Source organism: Lytechinus variegatus, chromosome 3 (genome assembly GCF_018143015.1).
Source record: "Lytechinus variegatus isolate NC3 chromosome 3, Lvar_3.0, whole genome shotgun sequence".
Classification (NCBI taxonomy): Eukaryota; Metazoa; Echinodermata; class Echinoidea; order Temnopleuroida; family Toxopneustidae; genus Lytechinus; species Lytechinus variegatus.
In genome coordinates, this window is record NC_054742.1 from 1629112 (window position 1) to 1640001 (window position 10890).

Here is a 10890-nt window from a genome sequence, read left to right on the forward strand (position 1 = left end):
GTAGTTTATCGAATAGAACATATGTTTGGTATCAAATTAAAGCTGATGAAAATTGCAATGCCAAAGGTCAGTAATGTCTTAAAAGTTGCAATTGGGCAGCAAAAAAATTGCAACAAATCAGAATTGTTGATGATGATTGAATCTCTGCATGGATCCTCAGATTGGTTTAAATACAGACATTGGCCGGTTATCCCTCGAATCTCTTCTCTTCTAGTAAGATAATTCAGTGTAGGTGCGAAGTGTCAACCAACCATCAATTGCAGCTATTTTTTTTATTGCCGGGACATCTTTATCAAGAGGCTGATGTGGAACTATTAGCTATCTTCTGAAGATATCACCGTAGAAGAAGCACATGCAAAGTCTCACTGTCGACACATATGTTTATTTTGTTATACACCAATTATTTTAGGAGTTTATATAAGCATGCTTCATAATGGAAGGGAAAATACTTGACATTAAAGACATGAAATCTAGGGAAAATGTTGGCTGCATGCACTGCGTTCGAATGTCTTGTATCCATACTCACGCTGATCTTTGTTCGATTAAGATTTAAATCCTAGAGCCTAATGCAGAAGAAATGATCTGGATTAAAGCATGGAAATAGACATCGGCGGATCCAGGGGGGGTGCGCAGGGTGCGCCCCCCCCCCTAATAATTGAGCGGAGCCGAAGGCACCGCTCAAGAAAGAAAAGGCGCCGCTTAAAAAAAATTAGACACTGATATAACATTAGCAACAGTAAAGGAAAGACTATCCCCAGCAAAGCGCAATCATATCATCTTCCTTATCTTTTCTTTTAACTACCTTTTTCCCAACAACTTCGCCGGTAGCAGTGCCCTGCCTGCATACAACTGGCGCCAATCAAGAATAATCGGCGCCACCTTAATCTAAATCGGCGCCGGACAAGAAAAATCAGCGCTAGGTTAATAAATCGGCGCCAGTCGAGAACAATCAGCACTGCCAGACTCTTAACCGGCGCCGATCAAGGATAATTGTAGCGCCACCTAAATCTAAATCGACGCTGGACAAGAATAATCGGCGCCATCGATCGGCGCCGGTAAAGAAAAATCGGCGCCGGCTGCCTGAGTTCTTGGCGGCGCCGATTAAGGATAATCAGCGCTACCATCTAAATCGGGGCTGGTCAAGAATAATCAGCACCACCTGGTTAAAAATCGGCGCCATGCAGTCAAGAATAATCGGCGCCAGTCGATTATGAATTGCCACTGCCTGAATCTTACGTGACGTTGGTAAAAATAATCACTACTTCTTGTTTAAATCGGCGCCGGTCAAGACAAATCGGCGCTGCCTTTGTCTTAACCAGCGCCATCTATAATCGGCGCCGGTCAAGAATTATCAGCGGCCCTGATTCCAATAAATTGGCGCCGGTAGAATTAATGAAGAAGGGCCTATATTGCCAACCAAATCTAGATCGGCGCCGGTCAAGAATGATCAGCGGCACCTAGTTATACATTTTATTGTTGAATGGTCATAACGAATAACAAAGCTTATCGCATGCCCTTACACTGAGTGGACTGGTTCGGGACAGTTGCCCATCACAGATGTCATAAAATCTTTAATTTGTTATTCGAAAAATCCCAGAATCATACAAAAGTGTAGAGCAAATCCTTTAATTTTGATATTATTTTCCAATGCTTTAGTAAGAAAACGTCAGTCACCTTTCTCCTTTACATATCCCACATTGTGCCACCTCTTTGGCCTTTAGTGTAAGATTAGACAGTTACTATAGTGTGTTATAAAGGTGATTCGATATTTTAGTCAACTATGCTAAAACCCGTTGCTTATACCGGGAGTGTATAATTACGCAACCAGACGTATATTCGTTAGACCTTAAACCACTAAATATGATTTTCAATGTATAAATACAGTTTGTCAATACCTTTGTTTTAACGTTTAAATGTTTACGCCACAAAATTTGATTTATTTTCATCTTCCATGAAGTTAAAAGTTATTCATCTGATCACTCTGGAAGAAGTTTAAAACAAAGATAACGATACCTGTAAAACTGGAGAACTATTTCAGCTCTGTCTTGAAGGATCTCTTTCTGAATTCAGGTCATAAGCATTATATCCAGTTTCATCAAATAATTAGATAAAAATTACTCATCATTACAAATTGCATTAGATTTAGTGAAAAGCATCACAATATATATATATATATATAAATACCAAATTCTGTATATAGGCCTATACATCATGTACATGAAATTTGAATGATGATATATAAACCTGGATTGGTGATGTATTCCAAAAGATTCCCCCAATAATTCCGCATGTGCAAAAATACAATAAGATGGTAATGTTACACAGAAATCAGCAAGCGAGATTGAGCTACACAACTCGTTCTTTATTTAAAATCGTGCTAAAATTGCCCGCTTTTCAGATTGGAATATAAAAAATTTTAGCTCGCGCTTCGCGCTCGCATCATTTCTGTAGCAAAATTCCATACTTTTCATGATAAAATAGGTGAATAGAATGTCCCGTATTCAGTTCTGAACCTCAAAAGAACTCCCGCTTCGATTTGCAATAATCTTTTGTTGGATATAATCTTGTTCTTTATTAAAAACGCCCAAGTTAAACTGTCATTTTTTCAGATCGAAATATCAAAGTATTAAGCTCGCGCTTCACGCTCGCATCTATTGTGGTTTTTTTTTAGATACCCATCTTAATCGTTGGTACCAAAAATGCCTAGAATATCAAGCTTTCTGGTCAGAATATAAAGAAATTTCAGCTCGCCCTCGGCACTCGAATTATATGTGTAGTGAGATATGTATCTTCCTCATGAGTTACTACAAACAGTCCTAAACAGGCACCTTTTCCTGTTTTCAGGTCAGTATACTATAAAAAATTTCAGCTCGCGCTTCGCGCTCGCATTAATTTGTCGGTGAGATATGTGTCTCTATCTCATGAGTCATATAGATAAATATATATATATATTTATGCATGTGTGTGTGCGTGTTTGTGTGTGAGGTTTGTTTGCTTTTTGTGATCAAGCGCCTTTGGAAAGTTGATTCATGATTTTTGCCCCCCCCCCCCAATCTGAAAAAAGGATCGACCCCCCTGTGTGTATATATATATATATATATAGTAAAAAAATAGTATCTCAATTTAAATACAAAAGATATGGCCTCATCGCAATAAAAGGGTTAGTACACGAGATTTTGAAATCGCACGTAACATGCATAATTTGTGTTACATTTGCTTGTTTCTTTCTTGAATAAGTTTTTCAATCTCTTTATAAATATGTTTTAGAATATTTTCTGTTATAATGAGATATGTATAAGTGGACTTCAGGGAATGGTTGTATACAGCAAGGGGGAAGGGGGAGGCAAATTCCCGATCAGCTGTTGTGAAAACATATTTTTTCCTTAACATTTCATGAAAACTATGAAAAATGTGCAAATGTGAGATGTGCACCGAATACTTTTATAGTTCGGTCCGTTTACTCTATCGTTTTTATTTATTTTTTTTCAAAAATATGTTCGAGTCTTGCCCCCCCCCCCCCGGAGATCCTACATTTTGAAAAGAATATTTGACAGGTTCCGACTTTTCCCCTTTTTCAACATTTTCTTTTATGGCGCCGGTGAAGTGCAAAAATATGTGCGCCGCTCGGCAGTGCGCCCCCCCCCCTTTCGCCAAAAGCTGGATCCGCCTATGATAGACACAATCTCATATTGGCTTAGCATTTCTTCATTACTATTAGTTAGGTAAGGGAAGTTTTCTCCCGGGCCTGGGAACGATTCTTTTACGGGGGGTGCTGATGATTTAAAAAGCCAAAAATAAAAAAAATAAAAACAAAATGGAAGTCAAATTGGTCCAGAGAAGAAAAGAAAAGAAGAAAAAACGGTTACACAACAAAATGAACGTCAATTTGGTTACAATTTGTCAATTTTTACACATCTTCCACTTCCAGGATACCTGGGGCCGGTGCTGCCTACATGTGGAGAATAATTTCATTTCATTTATTTTTCCATTTCCAACAATCATTTACATTTACAATAGTTTTGTTACATACATCTTGATATAATTATAATCACTAAAACAAAGAAACTTATTATGTATAATAGTCAAGATAACAGGTCGGAAACGGAGGAGGCTGCTAAAAAGCGAAGCTTGTAGGAGGCAGCCTCCTATAACATACGTATGAAGAATGTAAACAAAACACAAACACAACATGGTAGAAATTTGAACTTAAATCTATCTGAATGAATAGTTTGAAAGAAATAAAAAGAAAGAAATAGATAATGAGAGAAAATAGCAAGATCAGTGGTCTCCAGATTCTTGCCCCAACACTCTGACAGCGAATTTACGGATCAACAGGAAAACGAAAAATATCATATTTCACAGCTCGTAGTGCTGAGTATATATGAAAAATATAATCTATGAGTGATAAAGAGTTAAAAAAACTAACGAGTATCTTGGGGAAACTTTTTCAACTTGAATTTAAAAGAATTTAGGCTTGGGGAATCTTTGATAGTATTATCAAGAGTGCCCCAAAGTCGAGGGCCTTCGAAAGTGAAGATGGATTTGGCAAGAATTGTCCGGGGTAGAGGAAAATGAAATTCCTCACACAGCACCATGAAGGAATTTTGGGGTGATTTGATCAGCACTCCAAGCACCCCGCTTCCCTGAGCCATGTTTTCCTCGGAGTCAGAATATTTAGCTCGAGAACAGCTGATCAGAATTACTCCCAACTAACAGCTTCCATGTTTGGATGAAAAGTTCAGGACGCTCCTTTACTTGTTCATTGCATATTGGTTACTCCAAAAGGGGTGTGGCTTAGATGTCATTTAAATGCCTCAAGCCAGGGTGCCAAGGTGACACCTGTCATATTTTTGATATACACACCATCAACTACTCATATAATTTTCGTCAATAAATGGAAGTAAATAATATTGATGTTTCTTTGAAAATATGAGATGTTCAGAATGATAGGATCGCGGAGTTACTCTTTTGTGCCCCCCGGCCAAATATGACATTTTAAGACCTTAGATGACCCCAAAATGACCGGCACATGACTGTTTTAAATGTATTATTATCCATTTATTTGCATTGGAATTTTCATTAGTTTTTATTTTGACACCAAACATGATATGTATATAATTCAAAGTACAAAAATCATAATTGAGAGTATTGTTAAAAAGTGGGCGTGGCTTATGATATTCATGAAAAAAAAAATGCCTAAGAAGACATCCTAACTTCGAGCAAAATTTTTTTTTTTGATATATATATATGCATATACGTCCCCTCTTGTGACGGCTATGTCAAAATTTTTGACATAATACTTGACTATAAATATCTTACATAATTATGCACTTCCCTTTTGACGTTTTTTTTCTTTCCCCCAATCCCCTTTATTTAAAAAAAGACCCATATGTATTTACTATGGTTTTCATGCGGCCCTTTTCCTTGGCTATACTATTAACTACTCAAGCATTTTAGACATATAAAATATATATGTGTGTGTGTGTGTGTGTATTGGCGAAACAGACAAAAAGACAGAGGTTGCAAGACACGCAGCATTAATAGTTGAACTCCATTTATTTCCAAGCTTTTTACTGGTCTTCCTCAGGGCTTTAGAGACATAAAAGAGTTATTGTGCGTCCCAGGAAAAAAAGGAAATCCATTCCCACGTGTCTTTTCTTAAAAGGCAAGATCGATACGATATCTCATTTTTCATTTATGTCATCATAAAATTCAGTTATTCTTTTATATTTTGATACCTATGAACATAGGCGGCGGAAGCAGGGGGGGGGGCGTGGCCCCCCTAAATTTTTTAAATATATATATATATATGCATATACATCCCCTCTTGTGACGGCTATGTCAAAATTTTTGACATAATACTTGACTATAAATATCTTACATAATTATGCACTTCCCTTTTGACGTTTTTTTTCTTTCCCCCAATCCCCTTTATTTAAAAAAAGACCCATATGTATTTACTATGGTTTTCATGCGGCCCTTTTCCCTGGCTATACTATTAACTACTCAAGCATTTTAGACATATAAAATATATATGTGTGTGTGTGTGTGTGAGGGAGGGTGTGTGTGTGTGTGTATAGGCGAAACAGACAGAAAGACAGAAGTTGCAAGACACGTATAATTAATAGTTGAACTCCATTTATTTCCAAGCTTTTTACTGGTCTTCCTCAGGGCTTTAGGGACATAAAAGAGTTATTGTGCGTCCCAGGAAAAAAAGGAAATCCATTCCCACGTGTCTTTTCTTAAAAGGCAAGATCGATACGATATCTCATTTTTCATTTATGTCATCATAAAATTCAGTTATTCTTTTATATTTTGATACCTATGAACTTAGGCGGCGGAAGCAGGGGGGGGGGGGCGTGGCTCCCCCTAAAATATTAGTTGATAACCTTTTTTTTCCTCGTCAATTCCCCCCTAAAAGTTTTGGTTGATAGCCTTTTTTTCTTTTTTGCTTCCTTGTCCAAAATTTTGGTGGCCCCCTTCAATTTTTTAGCTTCCGCCGCCAATGCCTATAAAACGAACACCTCACGCAAGACGAGTGTGAAATTTCAATGTCAAAATCAAATTTTGCAGACAAATTGGTGAACGACACGACAGGGCTTGTTCGACTTACCGGTTCATTACCATTTCTTTTGTATTCTTTGGCGAGTTATCTCACTGATCTTTGAAACGAGAGTAGATTCAAATTTACACGTGAGTTTGCTTTGAATGAACATAAATATATTTTAATCTCATATGAGCCTGATTTAAATAGTGCGAGCGCGAAGCGCGAGCTATTAATATTTTACATATATTTATTCTTTTTTTGTTGTTGAAATTTTATTTATTTTGTCCTACAATTTTGGGCAATGTTCGTGATCCTGAACAAGGTGTTATTGCAACTAAATGATTACTGCAAGCGCGAAGCGCGAGCAGAAATTTTTAATATACGTTTGATCGAAAGGGATCTATTAAGGACTGCTTGCAGTAAGCCATGAAGACTTTGAATATTTCAACTGTCAAATAATGCGAGCGCAAAGTGCGAGTCGATAATTTATGACATTTCTACCAAAAGAATGGGAATTCCAGCACTTTTGTAATCGTGAACAGGATAGGTAGGCTTATATAATTCGAGATTTCGACCTAAAACAATTGAATTATCAATCCAATTGGTTTCAACTGGTTTCAATTGGTTTTAACTGGAATTTAACAATTTCCAGTTGAAACCAGTTGGGCACTGGAAATCCTAACTGGAACCAGTTGGGTAACTGGAAATCCTAACTGGAACCAGTTGGGTAACTGGAAATCCTAACTGGAACCAGTTGGGTAACTGGAAATCCTAACTGGAACCAGTTGGGTAACTGGAAATCCTAACTGGAACCAGTTGGGCAACTGGAAATCCTAACTGGAACCAGTTGGGCAACTGGAAATCCTAACTGGAACCAGTTGGGTAACTGGAAATCCTAACTGGAACCAGTTGGGTAACTGGAAATCCTAACTGGAACCAGTTGGGTAACTGGAAATCCTAACTGGAACCAGTTGGGTAACTGGAAATCCTAACTGGAACCAGTTGGGTAACTGGAAATCCTAACTGGAACCAGTTGGGCAACTGGAACTTCTCCTAACTGGAACCAGTTGGGTAACTGGAAATGACTTCCAACTGGAAATGTTTTCTAACTGGAACCAGTTGGGTAACTGGAAATCCTAAATGGAACCAATTGGGTAACTGGAGGTGACTTCTAACTGGGAAGATGGGTAACTGGAAATTAATTCTAATTGGAACCAGTTGGGTAACTGGAAATAAAACTGGAACCAGTTTGGTAACTGGAAATCCTAACTGGATCCAGTTGGGTAACTGGAAATGATTTTCAATTGGTTTCCAATTGGAAATTTTCCAGTTACCCAACTGGATCCAATTGAAACCAGTTAATTTGCATATTTTTGCCAGTGTGCACAGATTAATGTTTTTATGAGATTCATCATAATTTACAATGTATCTATTGATTTTTGTTCAATTTGAAGTACCACACTTTTTTAAGATAAGTGTTTGGAATACTTAGCAGTGAAAACCATGTTCATAAATGTTATAGATTATAATTAGAATAGATTAAAAGATAATTAGTACACCACTAACTGTTACCAAATTGATTCAAATAAAACTACATATATTTGAAGATCTTCCATATAAATATGTACATATGAAAGTCTGTATTTTATCAATGCCCTTTACATTGGTATATACAGTGCGTATCAAAAAAAGTTTACACTTTGAAAAAGCCCTGGGAATTAAAAAATATACAACATGTGGGTAATTTTTTCACATACAATCTTGGATTTGGGTCTCATCTATCCAATGAAAGTAAAAGTTTTGACAGAATGTTACACTTGAGTGAGCAATTTCCGTTTTTGCAAAGCTCGCAGAAATCTGTTTGCGCAGAAATGCTTGTTTTCACACTGTGTCAAGGGGAAAGGGCGAAAACAAACTTATCCTGCACAGCATTTCTCATACATTTCCCTTGTAAGTTTAGTCAACTGAAATAAAATGGATACATTCAAGCATCTTGTAACAATTTTGCCACCCAAATTGAAATTTCAACACTTAGTAAGCACAACCTTCACCCTTTTTGTGCCAGCTGGATCTGAGGACATAACTAAATCTGAACAAAAGTTTATATCAGACATCTCCAGCATTTTTTCACTATGTTTTTAATCATTTAAAGTTGGTTTACATTTTATATTTCATTTAATGCTTGTTTCTCCACACTTTTTCCAAGCTTGACAATGATTAACAAAATGAACATCAAGCCTAAGCCATTTCATGTAAATCACAGCTCAGTGTACAGCAAATATCATCACGATGGCCTCGTTGTGTTGGTGAGTGGGGTGGGGCACAGTGCACTCTTCGAAGTGTTTTGGTCAAGGAAACAAGTTAAAAAGGTTGGAATTATCTTAAAATAAATTTTACTAGCTTAATTCCATTTGTTCTTCATGATTATGTCTACTTTTATTCGCATAACTATTTCAAAGTTCTGCGCAAATTATTTTTCACTAAATGTTAAAAACTAAGTGGTGCTCACTCAAGCGGAAATATTTTTTGACAGTTATATCGTAATTTGCTTAAATGGATCTGTACCAATGATATAATGTGGAAAAATCTTCAGAATATGACAAATGTATGATTTGACAGGATTTTTTCGAAGTGTAAACTTTTTTTTGATACGCACTGTATAGACATATAACACTGCTTCTGTGTTGACATGAGCAATAGTTAGTGCAAGTGTTAATTAATTTGTAACTAATTAGTTCATTCCAACTGGAAGTTCCAATTGGATCCAGTTGGAAATCAATTGGTTTCAACTGGAACCAATTGAAACCAGTTACCTCCAATTGGATTCAACTGGTTTTAATAGGGAAATTGGAACAACTGGAACCAATTGGAAACCAATTGCCAACTGGTTCCAGTTGCCCAATTGGTTTTAACTGGAACCAATTGGCAACTGGTTTTCAATTGGAACCAGTTAATCCAATTTCCCTATTGAAACCAGTTGGCCAACTGGTTTCAATTTGTTTTGCTCTAATTGGTTTTAACTGGATTTTGGTCCTGGGTATGAGAGCGCGAAATCTGTTGATGGCCTGAAAATTGGACATATTTCAAGCACTTTTGTAATTATGTATAGGAAGCAGGAGTAAATATATTTTCAACAATTAATGCGAGCGCAAATCGTGAGCCAAAATTTTTAATAAACTGTCTTGAAATGAGGATTTTAAGTAGTTTGGTTTAAAGTTGTGAGGTGTAAATAACTCACCAATAAAAATGCGAGCGTGCAGCGCTAACTGATATTTTTTGACAATCAGACCTGAACAGGGTTGTTTAGAGAACTTTATGGAATACACAATAATAAGTACCTGGCAAATCAAATTGTTGAAATTTAGACCATAAAACAGCACTTTTTAAAAATCAATTTGTAAATCAAACAAAATAATGCAAGTTCGATTTCCAAGCTGAAATTTTTTTTGTATATTGACTTCAAAACTTGACATTTTAAGCTCCATATTGAGCAAGATACGTAAATCACCTTGCAGGCAATGCGAGCGAAAATTTTATATAATGACATGATTTTTTTATTTTTTTTCCAAGTCTTCCCTTCATCTATTTTTTTTCAATTATCTTCCTCCGATTATTTTTCTTCTTGTTGTTTTTCTCCTCTCTTTTCCCTCTTTTTTTGTTGTTCCGCCAATCAATCTTGGAATAAAATTCCGGACTGTATTGAGAAAAGATTAGATCAAGTATGGCGTCCCATAAAATCAATAAATATTGAAATTGGTCCCTAGGTATCTAAAGACAATTGCTTTCCGTTCTTCAGATACAAATTCGACTACGTAATACCTGATCCCCTCTTCTATGCCTTCTTTACACAGTCCATCTTGCAACTCTGGGATAAAAATTGAATGCCTCTGTTTTCACAAAATTTTGTAATTATTGATAATTAGGTTGTTATTTTCTTTCTCAGAGAGGGAGACATAGAGCGAGCTAGAGGATGGAGAGAGAGAGAGAGAGGGGGGGGGGGGCTAGATCAGCTTCATTCGGGAAACAAAAATGGTAAATTGAATTAGGGATCAGCCCGGGGGGCCACTTACGGTGACGAGTGGATACCATGCGCGACCAAAAAAAAAAACACGTAAAAAGGATGTCTTTTTCACGATAGGGCACGTTACGTACGTAACGTGATAAGGGTGTCAAAAACACAAAAATAATGAAAAAAGGGTATCTATTTCACTAGGAAAATTACGTGTTTAGGGTCGAAATTGTCGGGATGATAAAACAAAATTAAAATGTTTTATAAAGGATGTCCTTTTTGCCCCAACACTTCGTGTTTAGAGTCCGATTTGCGCGAGGTGTCGAAGGTGGGG